This window comes from Triticum dicoccoides, chromosome 1B (assembly GCF_002162155.2).
Source record: "Triticum dicoccoides isolate Atlit2015 ecotype Zavitan chromosome 1B, WEW_v2.0, whole genome shotgun sequence".
Lineage (NCBI taxonomy): Eukaryota > Viridiplantae > Streptophyta > Magnoliopsida > Poales > Poaceae > Triticum > Triticum dicoccoides.
In genome coordinates this window covers 395,863,579-395,889,528 of record NC_041381.1, presented here as the reverse complement: position 1 = coordinate 395,889,528, position 25,950 = coordinate 395,863,579, and positions in this window count along the sequence as shown.

Here is a 25,950-nt window from a genome sequence, read left to right as displayed (position 1 = left end):
AAGAAAAGAATCACCACCAAGAGAGAGGAGGAGTAGAGATGATCGTTATGAATGAAGACCCTCACGGAGAAGCTAGGATTTGGAAAGTAAGGACAAGTCATCAAGGAGCTACCCAAAACGAAGACATCAAGCTCATGTTGGTGAATGGGTATCCGGTTCCGACTCTGAACATCACTCCGAGAGAAGCTGTCACTCCGACTCCGAACATACTCAAGATGAAGGTGTTGTCGGTCTAGCACTGGTGTCAACCAACTCCTACGACATATTTGACTCACCAAATGAAGGAATTGGAAGATGCTTCATGGATAAAGGCCCTAAGGTAACTCATCCCGAGTATGTTTATTTCAATAGTGATGAAGATGACTTGCTAGGTGATGATGATTTACTTATTGACAACTCTAGTGATGAATACTATGATGAAACGTCAATTAATCATGCTAAACAAGATAAAACGAATGACAATGATAAGGAGAGGATTGAGCTTATAACTAAAGAACTAAACACTCTTAAGTTAGCTCATGAAACTATCTTCGAAAATCATCGAGAACTTTTAAGGGTCATGAGAAGTTACGCTTTGAAAAGCTCAATCTTGATCAAGATCATGAGTTCTTAAAGGCAATCAATGATGATCTTCGCAAGAAAAGTTCTTCTTATATTGCCAAGCGTTTACTCTTATCTACTTACATGCCACAAGTCAAGTCTAGTAACAAGAACAAGAAAGATTCTTCATCTAGTAGTAACAATAACAATGCTAAATCCAATATTGTTGCTTCTAGTAGTTCTCTTGATTCCACTAATGATTCTCTTAGCCAAGTTACACTTGAGCAAGAAAATAGCTTATTGAAGGGAATTATAGAGAAAGGTGTATACAAGAGCCTTGCCGGGAGTAAGAAATTCGAAGAAATTGTATGCAAGCAAGGAAGGCATCGGAAGAATCAAGGTGTTGGTTTTGAACGAAAGTTCAATGCTAATGGAGTTGAGTGGGAAGAAGATCAATACCCCAAGACGAAGTTTGTTCCTCAACAAGAGAGGTATGATCCTACTTCTTTCAAGGGAACACAAGCACAAGATGATCTTCCACCACAAGACCACAAGAACAAAGGCAAGGACAAGCTTCAAGAGGAGATTGATGCATTTGAAGAAGCACCTAAGGCCTTGGTCAAGTGGGTTCCCAAGACTACGTCAAGTTCTACTTCATCAAGCACAACTACTACACCAAGGATTCCCATCAAGATGATGTGGATCCCGAAGAAGAAGAACTAGAGAGTTCTTGAGGGTGACTCTGCCAACACTCTTCACTCATATCATTACGGCAAGGACAAGTGCAATCAACTTCCACATCTTGCACTAGTTCAAGGAGTCACAAACCCTCATGTTGGTAAGGCAAGGGACAAGGTAACCTAATGTTTTCATGGACATCATATTGTGTGTGCATCACTCTATGTCTATGGATATTCTTGTTTGTTCCTTGTGGGACTAACCCGTGTAGGTATTGAAAGTGCAACTCACTCCAAAGGATTGCTTCAAAAGGTCTACATCAACATTGAGCATCCACATCTTCAACACCTACATGAAGTCATCATCGACAAAACCCAAGGTTAGTTCATCCCTCTAAGGGGGGATCTCACATCTAGGGGGAGCTTAACTCTAAAGAATTGAGTCAAAGCAACTCTAATGGTGTGAACACATCAATGCATTATGTAAAAGTGGTAACCCCACTTGAGCTTAAACGATGAGTATGATCTATGATCAAATGTTCTCATTTGACTCCTAAGTCAATATACTCATATATAGATGACCTAGTCATCGCCAATTGTTTGATAGATGCTAGAATTGGTTGTGCATGCTTTGCCACATATTTCATTTGTCATTTTAGTGCGCATGTTGGTTGCATATTTTACTCATTCGAGGACATCCACTTGTTGTTTGATTGATTGGTTCCTTTTTCTTTGGCCAAGTGGATGGACAAGAATGCCTAAGAACCTTCTCTAGCTATCTATGCTTTTCTCGTCTCAAACTCTATTCATGCTACATCACAAAATATGATCAAGTCAGATTCGAACCACTCTGTGTGAGGAGCACTCGGAGTCCCCGATTCATCATAGACTTAAACTTCCAAAACTTCTTTGTGATTTTCGGTCTGACCGATTCCTCCATTTCGGTCCTACCGAGATCACTAAGTCGATCTAGGTTTTCAATCTCAGTGCAACCGATTTGAACTTTTCGGTCACACCGAGTTGCTGTAACTGTTAATAGTTATGCATCTCGGTGCCACCGAGTTGTTTCCACTCGGTCACACCGACAGTGTCGGGCTATATATACTCACGGGCAAAATTTGGAAAACTTTCTCTGAAACTCTTCGCAGCGCATAGCTCGCTCTGCCTACTAGGTCTATGGATCATCGACTTCGTCGCCAGCCGCCTCCTGTCGCTGGTCTCTACCACCGTCAACGGATTTCTTCTCCGCCATTGCCGCCGTAGCGAGTTCACCGCCGTACTAGGGTATGAACTCGATCACAGTGCTATCCTCATCTGATTCTCAGCACATTGTGTTTGTAATGCATCTTGCCACGATTGAAACACTCCTATCCAGTCAATGTGATCCTTAGAATAGATGTGATTCGAAAATTTAGGGTTAGGTTTCCGCCGAAACCATCTCGGACCCACCGAGTTGAAACACTCGGTCCCACCAATTTGGCTAACGCCATTGCACTAGTAAGTCTCGGTCTGACCGAGAATTACAAATCGGTGTGACCGATTTTAGAACTTTGTGAAACCCTAGCAGTCTCGGTGCCACCGAACTGTGACTCGGTCTGACCGAATTCACTAGTTTAGGTTCCAAAACTGCTTCAGTATCACCGAGTTTGAAAATCGGTAGATCCAAAAGGCTTTCCGTGGAAACTAAAACTAAGTTTTTTTAATCATTCTTTTGCAAAAATCTCTGCATTTTGTGATGCTCATCCATTCTATCTCATCTATAACTATTCACAGGGTCAGCAGTCAGTGATTTGCAACATGTCAGACCAAAGTGATAGTCAGAACAAGTCAGCAGAGCAGATACACATGAGTGAGGGCACTAGTCCCTCTAGCAGCTCAGATGAAGGGAGCAGAAGCACTCCCAGCAATTTGCCCAAAGCGGCCACAAGAGCAAGAAGGAAGAGAACCTTAGACTCTAAGGATGAGGATTATGTGGCTGTTGAAGATGAGGCTACTTCCAAGAAGGTAGTGCTCAATAAGGTGCACAGCTCAACTGCAGTAAAGCCAGGCATGAAGATCAAAAGGCCAGCAGGAAGATAGCCAATGTCCAAAGCCAGAGGATCAACTCAAGTACCTGAGAAGCTTGATCCCAAAGAGCCAGCTGCAGAAGGAAATAAAAGGAAGGAAAGGGTCAAGAAGACCATGGCCAGAGTTGTTGGTCAACCTTCCATGATGGAAGAGGGAGAAGAGGTTGCTGAACTAGCACCCAAGGCACAGAAGCTTATGGGTGATGCTATAAAGTCAGGGGCTGCAACATCAAAGCCCAAAGAAGCACCCAAAGCTGCCCCAAGCCCAAGATTGCACCTAAGAGGAATACCAGGAGTATACCAGCAGCTGAGAAGAACAAGGCTCCAATGCCTGATGTTGCTGCTGAGGAAGATGAAGAAGGGCAGGTCCTAAGGAAGCTCAAAGCCAAGATCCCAGACCACAGTGATGCTCATCCTGTGGCTGAGGACATGAATATCAGGAGAGACTCAGGGTTGAGGCTATGAAGATTGTCAGATCCATATGCCACCAGGAGAAGGACTGCTGTAGATTATAGGTTCCACACCAAGGAGCAGCAGGACTTCTATGAGACAATCTTGTTGGACAAGAAGCCCATAGTGTGTGATATGAGGTGGGTCGACTGGACCTACATGAAGGAGAATGAAGAACACTATCCTGGAGTATATGACAGTTTTGTTGCTTGTGGAGTTGCAGATTTTGTTGGGCAGAAGCTCACCAACTGGAATGATGAACTCATTATGTAATTCTACTCCACAACACACTTCTATCCAGATGGGAGGATAGTTTGGGTGTCTGAAGGAACTAGATACCAGTAACCATTGAGGAATGGGCAAGTCTGATCAATGCCCCAGAGGAGAGTGAAGATGACTTGTATGTATATGCCAAGAAGAAGATGGGACACAATACTATGTCACATATATACAAGGAGATCCCAGACAAAGCTATAGAAACTTTCTCGTTTGGATCAGTTCATTTTCTTCTGTCAGGGCTGCCTACGATCAACTAGATCTTAAGGCACACTCTTTTGCCCAAGTCAGGTGACCACAACATGATTAGAGGGCATGCTATTAACTTGCTACACATTTTTGATGTGCCACAGAAATTCAAGGTCATGAGCCTTATGGTTGAAACTATCAAGAGGACTGCAGCAGATCAAAAGAGAAGTTGTGGATATGCCCCATAGATTCTGGAGTTGATTAACTCAAAGATGGGCACAGGAAAATATCTGTTGGATAAGGAACATTTTGCTCTCTATCTAGACATTGAGGACAATCAAGTTGTCATGAATGAGAATGATCCATCATCAGTGCAAGCTCAAGAGAAGAAGGAGAAGGCAAGGAAAGAGAAGGCTGCCAAGATGCCAACTCAAGAGGAGGCATCTGAGTATTTCTTGAAGAACAAACAGGAGCAGCTTGGTTACTTGATAGCATCAACACTGAGGATTGAGAAGGGGTTGGCCACCCTAACTCGAAACCAGGAGAGCCTGGAGAGAATCATGGAACGAAAATTCTATGATCTTGATGTCAAAGTAACTGAGATTCAGTCAGTTGTGGAACAGCTTTAGGATGACATGCAGGAGAGGAAGGGCAAGACTACCACTGATGCATTTGCCAGAGTGCCTAGAGCTCAGAGGTCAACTATAGTGCTTGTGACAGACACAAGAGCCACATCATCTGCACCAGCTACAGCTCCTACAGCTCCAGGGCAACCAGCTCCAGCACCAACTCCTCCAGCTCCATCTACATCAACTGAAGCCTTCGTCCAAGGAGCCATCTCTACACCACCACCACCACCAGAAGACCAAGCCTGAGAGTCGATCTAGCACTATGCATTTTCTATGAACTTTTTGGTAACTTGTTGCCAAAGGGGGAGAAAAATGTATAGATCATAGGCTTCGAGAGAGAGAGTGTTGCTTTTGTTCTCTCTTGTCTTCTTGGTTGAACTTTGTTTGCTTTTTGATTGCTTGAGATACTATGCAATTACCTGTGAGACATTGATGATCATGTGTTTGATCATAAGCTACACTTATGCATGTTTGATGATATTATCTTACCTATCCTTATATGATCATTCACTTTGCTTGGTGATGAGTGCATGTATTCAATCTTTATTATTTTGAGCGCTCCACCAAGATGTATGTGACATGGAAGAGTAACCCATGAGCCTAATTCCTTGTGCATTTGCAGTCCAAAGCAAATTTTAAACTATGCACAAATTTAGGGGGAGCTCTTGCTTATCACATACTTTACAAAGCGACGATGTTTTTCAATCTTATTATCATTTGTCGAAGCTTTGATCTATATGTTGTCATCAATTACCAAAAAGGGGGAGATTGAAAGTGCAACTATCCCTAGGTGGTTTTGGTAATTCATAACAAGATATAGCTCATTGAGCTAATGCTATCCCAAGACATTTATTTCAGGAAAGCTCAATGAATGGCATGGCAAGGATGATGAAAGTGGATCCCTCAAAATATCAAGGACAAAGGATTGGCTCAAGCTCAAAAGCTCAAGACTCTTCATTTTACATTTTAGTGATCCAAGATCACATTGAGTCTATAGGAAAAGCCAATACTATCAAGGAGGGATGAGGTGTTGCTTAATGAGCCTATTGCTTAATGTGCTTAGTGATATGCTCCAAATACCCTCAACTACTTTCCCACATCCTCATATGACCTAAACCTAAAGTCAAAATCGGTCACACCGATTCTTTCTATCCGGCGCCACCGAGTTCAAATGTCATAGCCACTGCCACAAACCCTAGGCAAATCGGTCTCACTGATGGGGATCTCGGTCTCACCGAGATGGGATTGTAATCTCTCTGTTTCCCTTCATAACGTTTCGGTCTAACCGAAGTGAGCGATCGGTCCCACCGAGATTGTAATGTAAACTCTATGTTTCCCTTTCGTAACATTTCGGTCTCATCGAAAGAGCGGATCGGTCCCACCAAGTTTACCTGACCAACTCTCTGGTTAGCTAATTACCAAAATCGTTCTCACCGAGTTTGTGTAATCGGTCTGACCGAGATTACGTTATGCCCTAACCCTAACCATATCGGTCCTACCGAGTTGCATTTCGGTCCCACCGAAAATCCTAACGGTCACTAGGTTTACTGAATCGGCCCGACCGAGTTTGTTGATTTGGTCCCACCGAGATTGGTAAATTGTGTGTAATAGTTAGATTTTGTGTGGAGGCTATATATACCCCTCCACCTCCTCTTCATTCGTGGAGAGAGCTATCAGAACAAACCTACACTTCTAACTTGCTAGTTCTAAGAGAGAACCACCTACTCATGTGTTGAGGCCAAGATATTCCATTCCTACCATATGAATCTTGATCTCTAGCCTTCCCCAAGTTGCTTTCCACTCAAATCTTCTTTCCACCAGATCCAAATCCTATGAGAGAGAGTTGAGTGTTGGGGAGACTATCATTTGAAGCACAAGAGCAAGGAGTTCATCATCAACGCACCATTTGTTACTTCTTGGAGAGTGGTGTCTCCTAGATTGGCTAGGTGTCACTTGGGAGCCTCCGACAAGATTGTGGAGTTGAACCAAGGAGTTTGTAAGGGAAAGGAGATTGCCTACTTCGTGAAGATCTACCGCTAGTGAGGCAAGTCCTTCGTGGGTGACGGCCATGGTGGGATAGACAAGGTTGCTTCTTCGTGGACCCTTCTTGGGTGGAGCCCTCCGTGGACTCGCGCAGCCGTTACCCTTCGTGGGTTGAAGTCTCCATCAACGTGGATGTACGATAGCACCACCTATCGGAACCGCGACAAAAACATCCGTGTCTCCAACTGCGTTTGAATCCTCCAAACCCTTCCCCTTACTTTGTTGCAAGTTGCATGCTTTAATTTCCGCTGCTATATACTCTTTGCATGCTTGCTTGAATTGTGTGATGATTGCTTGACTTGTCCAAAGATTGCTAAAATCTACCAAACTCTAAAATTGGGAAAAGGTTAAGTTTTTAATTGGTCAAGTAGTCTAATCACCCCCCTCTAGACATACTTCAAGGTCCTACAGCAACTATTCGAGCCAGCTGCCGGGTGAGCGGATGAGCGGCTCGATGAGCCGCGACTTGATGCTGGATAGGATGAGGCCGTTGGCCCGCTCGACCCGCCCGTTGGACTGCGGGTGTGCAACTGAGGCCAGGTCGAGGCGGATGCTGGAGACGGAGCAGTATTGCGTGAGCATGCCCTTGGCTAAGTTGGTGCCGTTGTTCGTGATGATGTTGTTCGGCATGCCGTAGCGCACTGCGATGTCTTTGATGAACCGGACGGCTGTTGGCCCATCCAGTTTCTTGATTGGCCATGCTTCGATCCACTTGGTGAACTTGTCCACCGCCACTAGCAAATGCATCATGCCGCCTCAGGTGGTTTTGAAGGGTCCCACCATGTCGAGTCCCCAGACCGCGAAGGGCCAGGCGATCGGGATGGTGCGGAGTGCTGACGCCGGCTGGTGGCTGCGCTTGCTGAAGCGCTGGCATCCCTGGCACTTGAGGACAAGTGACTCGACGTCTTGGAGGGCCGTAGGCCAGTAGAAACCGTGGCGGAAAGCCTTGGCCACTAGGGATCGCGACGCGAGGGTGGTGCCCGCATTCGCCCTGGTGTATGCCGAGGAGGATGTCAATGCCTTGGTCCTGCTCGACGCAGCGCTGGAATACGCTGGTGGAGCTGCGCTTGACGAGTTCGTTGTTGATGATGGTATAGGTGGACGTCCGGCGTTGCACCTGCCGGGCCCCAGTCTCTTTCATGGGGAGAACCCCGTTCTCGAGGAACTTTGAGATGGGCAAGGCCCAATACGGGGCCGTCACCACGGCGAAAACAGCCACCAGGGTGGGTTCCGGGTCGGCAGCCCTTGAGCCGGGTTGAGCATCCCCCGGGTCGGGGATTGTGACGGTTCTAGTCGAGGGAGATGGTGGCCGGGTCGGCGGCTTCGGTCTTCGGGCCGAGTTCGGCAGCCCCCAGGCCGGGTTTGGTTGTCCCCGGGCCGGGTGAGGTGCGGCCGGGTCGTCCGGGACGTGGATGGACTCGGAATCTGGAGACGGATTGATGGACGGCTTGTGCAGGTGCTCGAGGGAGATGCCAAACGGGATGGACTGCCGGGGCGAGGCGATCTTGGCGAGTGTGTCGGCCGCCTCGTTCTCCGCACGTGGGACATGGAGGAACTCGCAGCCCTCGAAGGATCCAGACAGCTTCTGGACGAGGAAGCGATAGCTTGCCATGTTGGAGTCGCGGGCATCCCACTCGCCGGAGCACTGTTGCACCACTAGACCCGAGTCGCCGTAGCACATGATGCGCCGGATGCCGAGTTCCTTGGCAAGCCGGAGGCCATGCACAAGGGCTTCGTACTCGGCGACGTTATTGGAAGTGGCGAAGTGGATCTGGAGCGCGTAGCGGAGTCGGTCACCCTTTGGAGACGATAGCACGATGTCGACCCCTAGGCCGAGTCGCATCTTGGATCCGGTGAAGTGCATGCGCCAGTGCGTCGAGTCCGGAGGCGGCGGCAGGTACTGGGTCTCGGTCCAGTCAACGAGGAAGTCGACCAAGGCCTAAGACTTGATCGTGGTGCGGGGCTCGTAGAGGATGGTGTGGCCGGCTAACTCGAGCGCCCACTTGGTGACCGGCCAGAGGCATCCCGACATCCTATGATCTCACCGAGGGGGGCCGTGCTGACCACGGTGATGACATGCTCTTGGAAGTACCGCTTTACCTTCTTGGCGGTGAAGTACACGTCGTAACACATCTTCTGGTAGTGCGGGTAGTTCTGCTTGTAGGTGGAGAGCACCTCGCTCAGGTAGTAGACCATGCACTAGATGGCTTGGACCTTGCCCTTCTCTGGTTGCTCGACCACCAGCACCGTGCTGACCGACCATGAGGTCACGGCAATATAGAGCAACAACGGCTCCTTCTCAGCCAGTGCGGCCAGGACTGGTGCGGTGGAGAGCATGCACTTGAGGTCTCGGAAGGCCTCGTCCGCCTGGTCATTCCATTCGAACGACGTCGTCTTCTTCATCAGCTGGTATAGGGCCAGGTCCCTCTCGCCCAGCCGGCTGAGAAACCGGCTGGCCGAGGCCAAGTAGCCGGTGAACTTTTGGACATCGCGCAGCTGAGCCGGCTTGTGCATGCGCTCGATGGCCTTGATCTTCTCCGGTTCGCCTCAATGTCGCGCTCCAAGACGAGGAAACCAAGTAGCTTTCCGGCCAGAATGCTGAAAACGCATTTCTCCGGGTTGAGCTTGACCTTGTATTCACGCAGGTTAGCGAATGTTTCCTTCAAATCGTCGAGGAGCGTGAGGTGCCGCTTGGTCTTCACCACGATGTCGTCCATGTAGACATGGATGTTGCGGCCGAGTTGCGGCAGAAAGAATTTCTGCATGCAACGCTAGAAGGTGGCGCCGGCGTTCTTCAGGCCGAACGACATGGTGATGTAGCAATACGCCCCAAAGGGCATGATGAAGGACGTCTTCAGGGCGTCGGCCGGGTCCATCTTGATCTGGTGGTAGCCGGAGTAAGTGTCCAGGAAGGACAGGAGCTCGCACCCGGCGGTCAAGTCGATGACTTGGTCGATCCGCGGGAGGGCGAACAGATCCTTGGGACATGCCTTGTTAAGGCTGGTGTAGTTGATGCACATGTGCCAGGTCTTGTTCTTCTTCAGGACGAGGACTGGGTTGGCCAGTCACTCGGGGTGGAACACTTCCATGATGAAGTCGGCCGCCAAAAGCTTGGTGACCTCTTCAGCGATGGTTCTTCTCTTCTCTTCGGAGAAACCTCGCAGGGGTTGACAGACAGGATTGGCGTCCTTGCGGATGTGGAGTTTGTGCTCAGCATACTTCCTCGGGATACCCGGCATGTCCTTGGGGGTCCATGCAAAAATATCCAGATTCTCACGGAGGAAGTCGATGAGCTCGCCTTCCTATTTGCTATCAAGGCAGGTGCCTATGACAATGTACTTGCTGCAGCTGGGGTCTTCCGGGTTCAGCTTCACTTTCTTGGTCTCCTTGGAGGGCTTGAAGGTGGCTTCGTCAGCCGGCTCCTTGTTCGGGATCGGCGCGGCTGACGCCTCACCGGCCAGGACGACGATCCGGTCGAGCTGGTGCCGCTCCTCAGCAATGATCAGTGACTCGGCCAGCTCGGCACCATCTCGGGCGCACTCCTGGGACTTGTGGTAGTCGCTGGTGATGGTGATGAGGCCCTTCAGACCCGGTATCTTCATCTTCAGGTACGCGTAGTGGAAGACCGCTATGAATTTGGCGAGCGCGGGTCAGCCCATCAACGCGTGGTACGTGCTGGACAGGTCCACCAGCTCGAACCAGATCGGCTCGCGCCGGAAATGGTTGCTATCACCGAACAGGACGTCGAGCCGGACCCGGCCAATGGGAGAGCAGGAGAGGCCGGGAACAATGTCGTGGAAGATCGTCCGGGTCGGCTCCAGGTCCTTGGCCTCGAGGTCGAGCTTGGTCATGGTGTCGCGGTAGAGGATGTTGATGTTGCTGCCACCGTCAATGAGGACTCGAGAGAACTTGCATGTGCGCCGTGCAATAATGGTGGGGTTGAGGACGAGGGCATAACCACCCAGATTCGACATGACTGTCGAGTGGTCCTCCCGGGTCCAGGTGCCCAGGCGGTCCGCCCAGTGCATGTACTCTGGCTTGGCCGGGACGACGGTGTTCACCTCCTGCCGAAGGAGGCGCTCGCTGCGCTTGTCGTTGCTGAGGCTGGTGAAGACAACATAGGCCACGTTCTGGTCCGGGTAGGCGTCGTCGTGTATTGCACCGCCGGCCAGGGGCGGCAGTGGAGGCGGAGGCGGCTGGCCCGCGCCCGGGGACGGAGCCGGAAGGGCGAGACGTCGCCCCTCATGATGCGCTTGGTGATGCCGCACTGCCGAAGCGTGTGCGTGGACGGCCTTGCACCACTGTGGTGCTTGCAGGGGGCGTCAAGCATCTCTTCGAAGCTCATGGCGGGTTGCCACGCTGCCTTACCGTTCTGCCGACACTTGGTTGCCTGGTCCGCTGCAGGCTCAGTGGCCGCGACGAGTCGGTTGTCGTAGCATTGGGCCGGTTGGTCGGCCTTGCGCTTGTTGTTTTGCTGGTTTTGCTGGTTTTGCTGCAGGTTGCTCTCGCCGGCCGGCTTCGGAGGGGGAACCGGCTTTGCCTTGCCGGCTTCATCAAGTGCCACCTGGATCTTGATGGTGGAGTCAGCGTTGGCGTACTTGTCCGCCTTCACCATGAGCGCGGCCATGGTGGACGGCTCGAAGCGCAAGAGCTTGTGCTTGAGGAGGGTGCCGTCCTGGCACCCGTTGACGAAGTACTGAATCGCTTGAACCTCGTGGACGCCCTCGCAGCTGTTCCAGAGCTCGGTCCAGCCTGCAAGGTACCCATGGCCGGTCTCCTTCGGCCCCTGCACACACATGGCGAGCTGGCTGGGGCCGCCTGGTTGCTTGTAGGTCCCCGTGAAGTTGCAGACGAAGGCCTGCTCGAAGTCGACCCACGTGTTGACGCTGCCCATCGGCAGACTGTTCAACCAGGTGCGGGCCGACCCTTGGAGCATGAGCGGTGCGTAGCACATGGCGAGTCGGTGGTTACCGCCGGTGATGCCGATGGCGGTGATGTAGTCGGTGAGCCAGTCCTCTGGCTTCACGGTTACGTTGTATTTGGGGGTGTCGCGAGGGAGCATGAACCCTTTCAGAAAGGGCTCCTCTCAGATGTGTGGGCTGAAGCACGCCGACCCAACAACGCCGCTTTCTTCCACCTCCAGGGAGAAAGCGAGTCGATCAAGGTGGTGGCGATTGTCGGTGTTGTCAATGGCGCGTGCACCGAGTCGGCTAGCGACCGGGCCACGGGGGGCCGGGTAGGTTGGAGCCAGACGCCGACCATGCTGGCCGGGTCCGCATCGGTTCTCCAGGGCCGACTCGTCGCCTAAGCCGCTGGCGGATGCCGGGGTCGGGTCGCACCGGGTCCGGGTGCGGCCGGAGTGCGCCTCGCCGGGTGGTGAGGACGCCGTGTGCTGATGCTTGCTGGGTCCGACAACACGGGCGGAGCCGGATCCCGCTGGCTCAGCAAGTTGGTTGAGCCGGTCTTGCTGCGCGCTGGCCGCGTCAAGGAGGTCGTGCATCCGCCTGATGCGCTCCTTCAGCTCCTCGCTTGTGAGCTGATCCAGGCCGACCGCGGCCGCCTGGGCAGCGCGCATGTTCTTCACTGGTGTCTCGTAGACAGTCGGGATGGCGCCGAGGGCGCGGCCAATCGCTTCACCCCGGGTTCGCACATCAGTGACCCGGCTCGGCTCGGCCGCGGTAGGCGTGAAGCCATAGGCGGCGTTGCGCTCCAGCTGAGCGGAGTCCAGGCGACGCTGCGTAGCAGCGAGTGTCTCAGTCAAGTCCATCATCTGCTGGCGCCTTTCCTCGAGCTGGGCTCGGGCCTCGGTGTTGTTGGATGTGTCGATGTCGGTGCCAATGGGGATGCGGAGGCTCTGCATCGCGTCGCGCAACGGGCTGGACGTGTCGGCTGTTCTGCTGCGGCCTTGGCCTCGGCAGCCTTCCTCATCTTGCTCGATGAAGAGGATGCGTCGGTGGCGGTGATGAAGACCTCCACATGGACGTCCATTGCCATGGCAGAGATGCTGCCACCGAGGGAGAGGGGTGAGTCGGAGTAGCTGAGTACCTCGCTGGGGTACTCATCGGCCGCGGGCGCATCGGAGATGCGCAGTGCGGCGAAAGAGGCAGCGCGCGCGTCCACGACGTCGTCCGCCAGCATGACGGGCTCGTCGGAGTCGGAAAGGAGCCCCGTCTGAAGCATGCTCCCGGCCAGCTCCTCGAGCTGCCCCACGGTGGGCGCCAACTTTCATGGTGGGTGCACGGCAGATGCCATGGGATGGCTAAAGAGAGGAGGAGGCTCAAGGGAACTGGTGGGCTCCAGAGGCGGGGTTGGCATGAGCGAGCGCGAGATGCAAGACATACCCAGGTTCGGGGCTATCCGGAGAGATAACACCCCTAGTACTGCCGAGTGTGGTTGATATGCGATAGTACAAGGTTGCTCCTAGAGCTGTATGGAGGAAGAAAGAAGAGTGGCCAAGGCTTAGGCTGCTCCTTCTCCCTGGATGAGTTCTACTGATCAGTGGCTAGTTCCTATGTGCTTACTGCTTGTTGCCTGCTTGCATGTATACGCGAGGGCTCCTGGGGGGTTTTATAGGCCAACCCCCCAGGGGTACAATGGTAATGTTACAAGGCCGTAGGATTGGGTCATCGGCATCTGGGGACTCGGGCTAGGACCCGCCGGGCACCTGTGGTTCGCCGGGTTCCCCTAGGTGAGGGCGCCGCGTGCCTAGGGGGAATGTGTGTCGTCTTGTCAATCGTCAGGGAGTGGCCGAGTCAAGTCGGGTACAGTGGCGCTCCGTCAGGTCGCCGCTTGCTGGCGTCAGTGGTGACGATGGGAGCACTGTTGCCACGCCGGCCCTGGTCAGCGGGCAGGTGAGGGGCACTGTTGCCACACTCCGGCTGACCAGAGGCATGGGCAGGGCACTGTTGCCTCGGTCATCGGCGAATGAAGACTCGTCCCATCATACGGTCTGGATGTGACGGGAGCTGACACGTGGCTGGGTTGAGGAACACGCCGAGGGTGGAGCTGGCTTGTTGGGTAAGTCTTGGTTGTGCCGAGTTCGGCTGTCTTGCACTAGTTGTCGAGGTAGAGTCGAGGGACTTGGCTGGGTCGGAGAGTTTGGCCGGGTCGAGGGGCCTGGCCGGGTCGAGCGACCCGACCAAGCGCAGGCCGGCTTGAGGGGCGATGCTGGCCCCATTGTTTTTGAAAAGGATCCGGGTTCCGTTGCCTACCCGGGGTTCATCCCCCCGACACTCAAGGTTAGTGAATAACCACCCTCATTTTGTTTTTCCCATTGAACTTGTATCTAATACTGAGTTTTTGATCCTAGCTGCAACTACAAAGATTGTGCCTTGAAGGCCGAGCCGAAAAAGGCTCGGCAAGAATCCGAGAGCGGCAAAGGCCATCAAGGAGCTGGTCAATGAAAAGGTGGCCCATGGCAAGGATTCGGCTTGGGTCGTGGAGGTCAAGGAAAACCTGAGGGGATTGTACATAGAACGCGACACCCTGTAGGATGACTAGAAGAATAAGGCCGCCGAGCTCGAGAAATTGAGCTGGACATGTGCCTAGGTCAAGACCTAGACTCGAGCTGACCATGAGGAGCTTCAACAAGTGAAGAAAATTGCCACTGGTAAGCCTTATCTGCTTCAATACATTTTTGGTCAAAACAGGTACGTCCAGCTTACTTACACAACGAAATTTGCTCTATTTTATGTCACGTATAACCCTTTTTTGTTGCCGAAAATACCCCCATGACGTTTTCTGACTGTAGCCTCCACCATCACCGAAGCACCATCATGGAAAATAAAATCTTGACAGTGCCACTTTTTTCGTTTCGTAAGATCGTATCGTAGGTGACGAACCCAAAAACGTCGCCGAAACTGTCTTTTGCGACGGGTAAAAAATGTCATTAGAATTGTCATCATATACTAACAACCACCCCTCATCATAGTTTTTGGGGACGATACATCCGACACTAACCACTGAACAACCATGTTTAACCAGTCTACGTTTCTGACATATGGGCCTATAATCTGTTGACATGGCACCTTACAGCTGGGCTCTACCAAGGTTTTATCACGGACGGTGCCCATCAGTAATAAGTCAGACATCTGGTTTGACAGGTCAACACCACTGACTTATGGGCCCATAAATTGTTGTTGTGGCTACTTACATGTGGGACCAGAGGTGGGAGACGTGGCTGCTTACATGTGGGTCCATACGGTAGTGACAGTATCCATACCTATCATAGTTTATAGACTCTGACAATTTGTTTTATATTTAAATTTGCTGCCAAAGTGGAACAAATTTTATGATAAAGTATCGCACAATTGGCGACATTACAATTGAGCACCATCGAACAAAGTATCTCACAAAAATATATGACACTTTTCAGTTTCAACTGCAAACTGCTGCTCTTGAATTGCGTTGATGACAGCTTTACTTAGTCTAATAGGGCATTACAACTTCTTCATTGTAGTCTACCAGGGCTAGTTCGAAACCTTCAAGTTCATCCTTGTGCACTGTCAGGGCCTTCTTGGCAGATTCAAGTTCTTGTTGCTGCTCTGCAAGGGTCATCTTGGTAGCTTCAAGTTCTTCTTGCTGCTTTGCTAGGGCCTTCATGACAACCTTAAGGTCTACCTGTTGCTCTGGCAAGGCATCCTTTCCAGCTTCCAGCTCTTTATCCTCCTCGGCCACGACCTCCATGCCAGTTCCTGCCTCCTCATGAAACTTTGCTCGGGCCTCCTTGGCAGGTTCAGCCTCTTCATGCTGATATGCTATGCACCCGTTGATAGCTTTAGTCTCTTCATGTTGATCTGCCAGGGCCTCCTTCATAGCAATAGGCTCATGTTCCTCTACCAAAGCATTCCTGATTGTTTTAGGTTGTTCATGCTACATCTTCGTAGGTCCAACTTCTTCATGCTGACCTCCTGGACATGCATCCAGCTTAGCATATGTGAAATCCAACTGTCCCTACAGAAGTCATATATCAACGTTATCGATGTGGTTTAATATTTAGGTAATGCACAATTCCAAAATATTAATGCATTTGCGTAATATGCAGTGGTAAAGGAAACAAACACAATATATTAAATATCCTTTGAAATAAAGTTTATAGGGTAAAAATTACGCCGACTAACCAGTTCATCCCGCTTTCTCTTGGATGCGCCTGAGCTTCGCATAACAGTCATCTCTCCTTCCTTAATGTTATAGAATAATGCCTGCTATGATGTAATTCAACATATAAGATTATAATATACATTTAGAAGTACCTTTTTGAATGCCAAACAATGTAAACATATTGTTACCAGAGTTGCAGGGTTTTCCTTGCTGCTTTCTTCTAGACATCTAATCATATTTGCAACATAGGCCAGCTGCTCAACTGTTGGTTCATTATCATTGTCCTTGCAGTTCATCACTTCTTCGATTTAAGACCCATTATCCTGGTTGGGGACTACTTGAATAATCTCCAATCCTGTTGTGAGTTTTTATTAGTTGATGAGAACAATTAAGACAATTAAACATGTATTCAGTTGCTCAACACAATTTACTCCACACGAAAAGCAATATGAAAGGGCATAATCATTGAACCAGAACAACATAGGATCAAACTTTGGAGAAACAAATTCCATGGAGAAAAGTTTGGAAAAACCGGAAGCTCATCAATAAAGTAAAGGAGTAATTAGCTGATAGATTACATCTTATAACCTTGCAGTTCATTACAACATCATACACATACTAGAAAATCATATACATAATAGAACCCTAGATAGAATGACCCGCAGTCTTAACCGTGATACGAACCCTAAAAGTTAGTACTAGTACAAGTAACACAATCTTAGATTGCATCTCCGATTCAACAAGGAAGTAAATGCGCAGATCTAGAAGGATGTACAAATTTGATGTGGGATCGGGGGTGTGACCTCGTCATCTAAGGTTAGCTATTGGAGTACTTTTACCTTTAGAGCGGATGGGGTCCATCATAATGTCGTCGGACATGTCGTGCATTGTGATTGGACCGAATGATTAGTTGCGGCGGAGCTAGAGCCACCGGTGCGGGGAGGGAGGGGGAAGGGGAGGGGAACTAGGTTAGAAGAGAGAGACGAGTAGGCGCTTTGTTTGTTGGAAGGAGATGTGGTCACACTTATAATGTAGGATAGGCTGTATTTATGGGGGAGGTGGGGGTTAATCGAGCGGGCCTTTGAAATGTTCTGGAGGGAAGGAAATTTTTGAGGGAGGCTAGTTGGAGGCAAAGATATTTTGGAGGGAAGAATTTATTTCCAAGAATAGGATAGTTGGAGGGAAGGCTATTTTGAGGGCGAGTCAATGGGAGGGAAGGATCACACCTAAGTGTGTTATACGTTGTACTATGCTAGAGGATCGTGATGCACAATATATTTGTAATTGTGCACGTAACTTTAGCAATGAACATGATCATGTGAAGTGTGATGGTGTCATGGGGGTGTTTTATTTCAAATGCAAAGTAGTGTTGCCGGTTCTCAAGTCATATCTTGGCATCCCATGCATACATGCATGCGCTAGCCCTTGTCTTCAATGCGTTTATTAGGTGTGTGATGTACAAGTTTGAATCTGAGATGTCGAAGGCAAATCTTACAAGATCGTGATGCACAATATATTTGTAATTGTGAATGTAACTTCATCAATGAACATGATCATGTCAAGTGTGATAGTGTCATGGGGGTGTTTTATTTCAAATGCAAAGTACTGTCGCCGGTCGTCAAGTCATATCTTGGCATCCTACATGCATACTCTCATGCGATAGCCCTTGTCTTCAACATATCGTGAACATCTTGGGACAACATAGATCCAATCGTACTCCACCCTTTTTAGTCAAGATGATGCATGTCACATTGCGCATTGGATTATGTCATTAATGTACCTAACCTATGGCACTTTTGAGTCATTTCTATGCAATTTTTAGTCATTGTTCTGGCTTTATACACACATAAACACTATTCTGATCACGGGATCAGAATAATATTCTGATCACAACATGAACTTCCCGAGTAACGCGCCTGACCTTTCTCGAGTACTAGGCTGAACTTCAGCTAAAATGTGTCCAAATGGGGCTTGCATATACTGTTGGAAAGCTATGGACACCAATACCATGACCCAAGTTAAATTTTTGGCAAAATGTAAGCAGTTTAAGAGTAGTTTTGAAAACCGTTTTTTCTTCATACAAAAAACGTGAATCGTATTTTTGATCGCATTTCTAAACCGTTTATCGGAATGAGGTAAATAATATTGCGTTGGAAAGCTACTGCAAAACCGCTCCTTCGACATGTTGAAATTTTCTCTAATTCCCTATGGATAAAGATTAATTTTGAAAATCGTGAAATTTCACAAACCGAATAGCCGAGTTTGTATTTTCAATGTAATTTCTAAACGGCTATTCCATTTGAGGCAAATGATATGGCATTGGAAAGCTTGTGAAAATGCGCTACTTTTCCATGTTAAAAGTTTTTTCTAATTTGAAACGGTTTAAAAGTAATTCAGAAAACGGTACAAGGTCTACCGAGTTTGTATTTTCGAGCTAATTTTTTAACTGTACGTCCGAATGCAACAAATGATACGGCGTTGGAAAGCTTGAGCAAACGCAAAACTTTCTTGTATATATTGTTTCTCCTAATTCCTCACAGTTTTAAGTCAAATTGGAAAATGGCTAAAAACGTATTTTTGGCATAATTTCTACATACTTTATCGGAATGGGGCAAATAATAAACCGCTGAAAAGCTATGGAAAATGCGAAACTTTCTCATGATGATGGTTTTCTCTGATTCCTAGCTGTTTTCAATTAATTGTGAAAATGGCGAGATCATTCGTTCTGGCTTTATCGCGAAACCGATTCTTCGAAAATGCACCGCGTGAAGAACCTGAACTTCTCGGCACGTGTACTTGAACTTCACTCTATTTTTCACGTGATTTTTTTGCTCGTATATCTCTATCCACTGCTCCTAGTTCTCCATCTATTCACCGGAATTGAGCAAGTGATATACCGATGGAAAGATGTTGTAAACACGCAACTTTTCCGTGTTGATCATTTTTTCATACTCGCAACGATTTTAAAAGTTTTTCATCTGAAATTCATTCAGCGTAGTAGTTGAACTTCATGTTGTTTTCACGTTGAACTTCTGTGACATATTTTTGTTTGTACACGCGCCTGAACTTCCCTCTGTACGAACCCGACCTTCGGGCTATCTTTGCAACTGTGGCTTCCCCCGCGAATTATTTTGGTTAGTAGTGTTCTATATGATGTTAGTGTAATCTAGAAACATTTTTAGCAACTAAATACCGGTTTTAAATAGAAATCTCGCTCGCTGGTGGATTTTGCTCTCGGGTCGTGATGAAATTGCGTTTTTTGCAATTTTACTGCCTGAGTTATTCGACCTGAACTTCCCCTAGTGCTAGGTTGAACTTCCGTCAACATTGCCCGAATGGGGCTTGCGATATACCGTTGGAAAGCTATGGACACCAGTATCATGATGCAACTTAAAATTTTGGCAAAATGTAAGTTGTTTAAGAGCAGTTTTGAAAACCGTTTTTTCTTCATACAAAAAACGTGAATCGTATTTTCGATCGCATATCTAAACTATTTACCGGAATGAGACAAATAATATGGCGTTGGAAAGCTGTTGTAAAACCGCTCCTTCCACATGTTGAAAGTTTTTTCTAATTCCCTATGGTTAAAGAGTAATGTGGAAAATTGTAAAATTTAACAAACCGAATAACCGAGTTTGTATTTTCGATGCCATTTCTAAACGCCTAATCCAATTGAGACAAATGATATGGCGTTGGAAACCTTATGAAAATGCACTTTTTTCTCATGTTGAAAGTTTTTTCTAATTTTTAATTGTTTAAGAGTAATTTAGAAAGTGGTACAAGTTCTACCAAGTTTGTATTTTTGATCTATTTTTTTAATCATACGTCCGAATGTAGCAAATGATATGGCGTTGGAAAGCCTGAGCAAATGCGAAACTTTTTGGTATATATTGTTTCTCCAAATTCATTACGGTTTTACATTGATTTTGAAAATGGCTAAAAATGTATTTTCGCCGTAATTTCTACAAACTTCATCGGAACGGGGCAAATAATATACTGTTGAAAAGCTACAAAAAAATGGAAACTTTTTCATGTTAATGGTTTTCTGTGAATCCCATTCATTTTCAAATAATTTCAGAAACGGCGAGATCACTCATTCTGCCTTTATCGCGAAGCAGATTCGTCGAAAATGCATCGTGTGAAGTACTTGAACTTCTGTGGCAATTCTGCTTGAACTTCACTCTATTTTTCATGTGCTTTTTTTGCTCGTGGCTCTTCATTCACTCACCAGAATTAAGCAAGTGATATACCGATGGAAAGCTGCTATAAACACACAACTTTTCCGTGTTGATCATTTTTTCATACCCGTGACGGTTTTAAAAGTTTTTCTTGTGAAATTCATTCACTATAGTAGTCGAACTTCCTGCTGTTTTCACGATGAACTTCTGTGATGTATTTTCGTTTGTAATTTTCTCATCCATTTCGTCAGTGTTACACAAATAATATTCTTTTTGTAGAAACCTCTCTCACAATATTTTTTTTGACTTTCTCCGACCGAGGACTTGAACTTACACAAATGATATTCCTGTAATTTTGAAGTAAATTAGAGAAATGATGAGATCATGATTTCTGCCTTCATTGCGAATGGAAACGCACTGCGTGAAGTAGTTGAACTTCTCGGGCATGTCCGTTTGAACCTCACTCTATTTTTGACGTGCTGTGTTTTGCACTGCGTGAAGTAGTTGAACTTCTGGGGCATGTCTGTTTGAACTTCACTGTTTCACTTTATTGTTTTTCTTTCTTATATGAAATACACACCATGTAGTACGTGAACTTCTGGTTATTATCACTTTGAACTTCTCTCTGGTTCGAGAGAATATTTTAAAACACCAAAAACAACATATTTTTTTATGTATTTTGGACATCTAAATACACGGTGAACTTCTCTCACAAGAATTTTTTGAACTTTTCCTCGCTGAGCACTTGAACTTCTAGCAACCATTTTTTTCATTTATGAGTTGTCTTTAAAAGTGCAAAAAATAGCGTTGTGTTTTTTATTTTTTGAACAGGTAAATCCTAGGTTTTAATAAACTCTGAACTTCTCTGTTATTTCAATTTGAACTTCGCCTTTTTATATTTTGAGTAAAGAATTGAATTTGATTTTTATACGGGAAAAATCTTAGTTTTGTAATAAACATTATACTACTTCTTCGTTATTTCGAACTGAACTTCTTGGTTTATTCGTTAGCAATGGGAAAAAATTAAGTTTTTGTGATAAATATTTAACTGCTCCATTTTTTGAAATTGAACTTCTTGGTTTATTATTTATTATCTAGGAAAATCTGATTTTTTTTTCATATACATTGAACTATTGTATTTTTTAAAATTGAACTTCTTGTTTTTTTCAATTGAGTTCTTCGTGTTATTCATTTGTAACGAAAAAAAATCCTAATTTTGTGATAAACAGTGTACAACTTCTTGGATATTTTCGAACTAAACTTCTTGGTTTTTTCGTTAGTAACGGGAAAAATTATGATAAAAATCTGCTTTTTTATAGACATTGAACTTCACCATTTTTTAAATTTGAACTTCTTAGTTTTATTTGATAGTAATGGGGAAATCCTTTTTTGAACTTTCCCGGGCAGGTCACTTGAACTTCGAGCAACTAAATTTTCATCAAGACAACTATCACAAATTCGTTGCCGTTTGAGAGCAGTATTAAAAATGGCAAAAACAACATCATTTTTCCTTTTTTTTAACATGTAATCTAAGGTTGGACGTCTTGCACTAGAGATCTCGAACTTCATCGGGAGGAGCACATGAACTTCTTGCAACAAACCTTTGAGGCTTTTAGTTTTCTATGCTTATATTCTTATCTGAAACGCATTCCGTGTAGTAGTTGAACTTCTGTGACGTATTTTCGTTTGTAATTTTGTCATCCATTTGTTGGTGTTACAAAAATGATGTTTCTTTTGTACAAAACTCTCTCACAATAATTTTTTCGAACTTTCTCCAACCAAGGACTTTAACTTATAACATCAAAACTTTTAGCCTTTACTTTATTATTATTTTTAATACAAAATGCACACCGTGTAGTACGTGAACTTCTGGCAATTATCAATCTGGCCTTCTCTCTATTACATGAAAATATTTGAGTTTTTTATGAATTTTAATCTGAATCTCTTAATCTTTTTTTTATTAGTTTTAAAGCGCACTATTTATAAAAGTTTAACTTCTTGTTATTATTTTTGAACTTCTTGTTTCCATTTTGTAATAACAAGGTAAATTTGAGTTTTCTATAATCATTGAACTTCTCCATCTTTTTAATATGAAGTTTTTGGTTTTATTTCTTAATCTTTTTTATGAATAAAAATATTTTAAGACCAAAACAACATTTTTGTGTGTGTTTTGGATTGGTTCCACGTCAAACTGCGTTATCTTTAGAAATTGAACTTCTGCTTTTCTTTTTGTTTTCTTTTAACATTGTTTAGCACGTCGAACCGTGTCATCTTTAGGAATTCAACTTCTCATTTCCTTTTGTTTTCTTTCAACATTGGTTTGCATGTCGAACCGCATCGTATTTAGAAATTGAACTTCTCCTTTCCTTTTTGTTTTCTTTCAACATTGGTTTACACGTCGAACCATGTCATCTTTAGAAAGAATGATTCTTAAGTAAACATTGAACATACCTTTTTAGAAATTGAACTTCATACTTCAATTTTGCTTAGAAACAAGAAGAATTTGAGTTTTTTGTATTGATCGAACTACTCTATTTTTTAAAATTGAAATTCCTAATTTTTCTTTTTTAAAAATAAAATTGCTCCCAAAAAATTAAAAATGACAAAAACAACGCTACCCTTTATCAACGAAAAAAAATGATTTTTTATGGACATCGAACCGCTCCTTTTTTTCAATTTTTGAACCTCTTTGTGTATTTTTAGGAACTGGAAAAATTGGAGTTTTTTTAGTAAATGTCGAACTTCTTCATTATTTTTAACTGAACTTCTTGGTTTGTTCATTAGTAACGGGAAACATTCGAGTTTTTGTAATAAATATCGAACTGCTCCATTTTTTGAAATTGAACTTCTTGATTTTTTATTTAGTAACGAGGAAAATCTAGGTGTTTCATATACATTGAACTATTCTATTTTTAAAAATTGAACTTCCTGGTTTTTTTAATTTGGACTTCTTGGTGTAATTCATTTGTAGCGGAAAAATCCTAGTTTTGTATAAACATCATCCAACTTCTTGGTGATTGTGAATTGAACTTCTTGGTTTATTCATTATTAACGAGAAAAATTCAAGTTTTTGTAATAAATATTGAACTGATCCGTTTTTTGAAATTGAACTTCTTGGTTTATTATTTAGTAACGAGAAAAATTGAGTTTTTTTATAATCTTTAGGCTTCTCTGTTTTTCAAATATTTTAAAAAAAATTGAACTTCATACTTTTATTTTTTTTAGAAACTGAAAGAATTTGAGTTCTTCGTATACATCGAACTACTCCCTTATTTTTTTAAATTGAAACTTCTTGATTTTAATCATAAGCAACAAGGAGAATCTAAGCTTTATAAATATCAAACTTCTCTATATTTTGTAATTTAGACTTCTTGGATTTTTTTTCTTTTACTAACGTAAAAATCCTAGGTTTGTAATAAATATTGAACCGGTTCGTTATTTAAATTTGAACTTCTAATTTTTCTTCTCTTTAGAAATGGTGAAAATCCCTTTTTATAAATTTTGAACTGCACTATTTTCAAAATTTTGAACTTCTTGTTTTTTTAGTTTTGAACTTCTTGTTTTTTTAGTTTTGAACTTCTTGTTTTCATTATTTTATAATAAAGAAAATCTGAATTTCATATAAACATCGAGCTGCTCATTTTTTTTAAGTTTGGACTTCCTGGTTTTATTTCTTTTAGTAACAAAAAAACCCTAGTTTTTTTAATCTTTTTTCTACCACACATGCACCTTTGTTCTTATACATCTCCCAAAAAAATCAGAGCCATCACCATTGGAAGCTATCATGCAATAGGAAAAATGAGCACTTTTGGCAAAAGCGAATGACTAAAAGTTGGCGAACAACTAGGAATATGGATGTTTTTAAGGACCGCCTTTTTGAAACATTACTAACGTGTATCTCTTATTAAAGTACAGTTCATCTCCATGTAGTTCCACTCAGCTTCTATACTATGTCAACTGGCTATTTAGCGAACATCTGAACTTCAGCATACGACGACATTTGAAATTTCATGGCCAAAAAACTTCTCAAATGTTTTTACTTCAAAATTAGGGGAAGTGTTTTAATGTCAGACATCCACAAAGTATAATTTATCCACACCATATCATTCAATTGATGAAATAGGCAAACTCAGAGAAAGAAATACACAAGTACGTTCCAAGGAAAAGCGTCAACAGTAGTAGCACTAGGCACTAGCAATCACACAGGCTGCCTACGCGATGCACACCAAGCCGTTACATGCACGCACACCAATCGCATACACAACACACAGGGAACGCGCAGCGCGCCAGCACGCATGCACAACAGGCGCAAGCACACGGCCACGCTCACCGCCACCGCACGCAGCATCACACGCGCACACCTTCAGGAAGGTACTGCGTGCTAGAGAAGGGGCGGCCTCAGGGACGATGAGGCACTGGCGGGATGGCGACCTGGGAACATGGTTGATGATCGGTGGCAGGCGCTCATACGAAGTCTTCCTTAAAGGCGTGGATGTGTCGAACTGCTGTCAGTTATTTTGTTGAACTGATACAGGAGAACTCCCGCAAATATTTTTTGGAAATATACTGAAGAAATGCTGCATTTTTTTGCGGCAAGAAGTGGATCGTTGGAGGACAGAACAAGAGGGAGGAGGCCAACAAATACATCAAACAAATACAAATACAGAGTTGTTCTTCCACAGCTTGCTCGACTGGATCTGCCAACCCTCTTCTACCGTTTTTCCTCCTCCGTTTCTGCACGGGGTAGCTCCGCACCTGCACCTTCTGGTTCACTTGCAAGACGACTGGCTAGCAAGAGGAACGCCAAGATGACGAGGCAAGAGGTTGGAGAAGTTCTAGGCAGAAGATGGAAGACGTCCAAGGTGAGACAACTAGGGAGGACGGTGTCGGGGGATGGGGCCGTGGACCGCTGGGCGGCGCGCCTGGGGGCTGCCGGTGGACGCCGGCGCTCATGTGCTGGGATCGAGGGGTGGGTGCAGCGCGGCGGCCAGACCAAGGCACAGGGTGACGCGGCGGCCGGACCCAGTCGCGGGGCGACGTGGCGGCCGGACCCAGGAGTGGGGCAACTCCAGCGCGGATGGAAGGTGGTCGGGAGCCGCCAAAGTGGAGGGCGGAGCGGGAGGGGGTTAGCCGCGGCAGGGGATCAGGCCGCCGCCGTCCCCAGCGGATCCCTGGCGGGGGAGCTGGACGCCGCATGGTGGCGTCGGATCTGGGGAGGCACCGCTGGTCGGGGAGGAGGCGGCGTCGGCGTTGGGCGGGGCGAGGGCGGCGGCACCGGTTGCGGGCGGGGCGGCGGCGGGGATGCGGGAAGGTGGGAATCGTGGGGTCGGGGGTGGGAGGTTGACCAGGTGTGCGGTGTTTTTTTACACGGCTGTACTGGTTCGGGAACAGCCTATTCTGATATATATATCTGGGCACCTTGCTCAAGAATGGTACTCCCTCCGTTCCAAAATTTTTGTCTTATATTTGTCTAGATGCGGATATATCAAATACTAAATCGTGATTTCATACATCCGTATTTGGACAAATCTAAGACAAAAATTTTGGAACAGAGGGAGTAGGATTTTTCTTTCCATTCACATTAATTAGATCACTTTTCAAAGTTTTTATGCATGCACGAGACCCCCCACGAACAATTTATTGCTTGCCATAAACGACGACATTTTCTCATTGTCAATTGATTCATTTTCAAAAGAAGATGCATGTTACATCATCCATGTGCCCATTTTTTATAGGCTACTTTGAATCTTGGTAAACCGCCAACATAAATACACGAGCATTGTTATGTGTATGACGTATTATT